Raw genomic sequence first — 2,275 nt, forward strand, 5'->3', positions numbered from 1 at the left:
ATATTTACTATAAAAACTAAGAAAAGAGGAAGAAAAATAAGATAAAACAGCATGCTCGAGTGTACCCCCCAAGCAAGGGAACTCTAATCAAAGTGGAAGGCCATGATACAGAGGCTATGGCACTACCAAAGACTATCTCCCGAGGTCTTTCTCCACCCAAGCTAGGATCAAGGAGGGACAGGTAATGGCTGCTGATGACTCATCATATAGATTAGAAATTATCAAGCTTGAGCTTGGGTCGAACTCTCATCTCACAGATTGCGATACAGGGACGTTTCCATCAGGCTTCACTCAAGATGAGAAATAAATAAGACATAATAAAGTAAGGGAAAGTCATAATGTAATTAAAGCTAAATCCTAACAAGTATTTAAATAAAATAAAATAAAATATATAATACAAAATATTTTAACAATATTTAAATATAACTATTTATATAAAATTAAATAAAGTATATTACAAAATATTTTACAAAATATTTACAAAATATTTTACAAAATATTTACAAAATATTTTACAAAATATTTTACAAAATATTTTACAAAATATTTACAAAATATTTTACAAAATATTCTACAAAATATTTACAAAATTAAAAAATTCTTCATTCCTTTAGACCCGGAAGCTTCGAAATGACCTACATCCCTTTAAACCGATCGATAAATAAAAATAGACTGCAGATAGAACAATCATACATTCAAACGAATTAGTAAATTAGTTTGTGTTACGATTAATAAAGAATTTATACACCCCAATGCCCAAGGTTTGTTAATAAAAGATCCAATTCTCCGTATTTTGGAAAAAGGAAATACGGAGTCGCTTTGTATTATTTGAATGTTTCATTTTTGTTTTTTGTGAATAGATTATTATGTTTGTTATCAAATTAGTAGGAAAGTTTATTAGAGGACGTCTTACATTGGCATATATATATATATATATATATATATATAAGATCTGTTTTAATGTTGTTACTGATGTTAACATATTTTATTTTTAATTATTTATTACTTCTCCTGTAGTATATTTATATCCTTATTTCCTTTCCTAGCTGGGCTATCTTTCCCTGTTGGAGTCCTTTGGCTTATATCAGCCTGCTTTTGCAACTAGGGTTGTAGCTTAGCTAGTAATAATAATAATAATAATAATAATAATAATAATAATAATAATAATAATAATAATAATAATACTTATAATATATATATATATATATATATATAAATATATATATTTATATATATATATATATATATATATATTAAAAGGAAAATAAGTTGAAACGTACAAGCGAAGACTGGCGTTATATCCGACAGGACTTGAGAGAGCCATTTGCAAAAGTTTTTGGCCCATTTGAAAGTGTTCAAGTATTGAAGTCGAGTTGATTTAGTGCCATATGGCTGATAGCTCGTAGCGTTGATGCCGGGAGGGGGGAGGGGAAGAGGGGGGGGGAGGTAATGGCATGTGAGAGAAGGGGTTGGAGGCGCCTTTGGTATGAGCGAAGGAAAGGTGATGGAAAGTGAGTTCCCCAGATTTCAATTTTACTCTTATTTCCGAAGTAAGTTTGAAGTGAGTTTTTAAGAATACTTAAACTTATAATTTTTTTTAAAGGCTTATAGGTTGTTCATGAATAACAGAATTAAGGGACATTAACAATGGCCAAGCAGGACAATTCCCTAGAGACTGTCCATATATACATATGGTCAGCGCCCAAGCCCCCTCTCCACCAAAGTTAGGATTAGGGAAGGCCAGGCAATGGCTACTGATGACTAAGCAGGTAGACCTATAGGCTCCTTCAAACCCTCCATTCATAGCTCACCAGGAGGGTGATGCTGCAGACACTGCAAGAAACTATCAAGCTTGAGTTTGTCTCGCATCCCCGTCCAAAAGATCGCCAGGCAGGGACGTATCCTATAGGAAAAAATACTCTGATTAAAATGATAACTGATGGATGAATAAGAATGTATTTCAGAAAATCCTCTAAGGCTATCCTATATTGATTGGAATAAATTTCAGGGTCCCTAATATTAATTTTCCTGAGAACATTTCCTTGAAATATGCTGATAAACGTGAGGTTTAAGGTTTAAAAGCCACTCATGAAGGACAGAGGCAAGGGACAGTGACATTGCCCTAGCGAACAGGACAATGCCATAGAGACAGACCAAATATACATAAGATCAGCGCCCAAGCTCCCTCTCCACCCAAGCTAGAAACAAGGCGGGCTAGGCAATTGCTGTTGATGACTCAGCAGATAGATCTATAGGTCCCCCCCATCCTTAGCTC

Source organism: Palaemon carinicauda, chromosome 23 (genome assembly GCF_036898095.1).
Source record: "Palaemon carinicauda isolate YSFRI2023 chromosome 23, ASM3689809v2, whole genome shotgun sequence".
Classification (NCBI taxonomy): domain Eukaryota; kingdom Metazoa; phylum Arthropoda; class Malacostraca; order Decapoda; family Palaemonidae; genus Palaemon; species Palaemon carinicauda.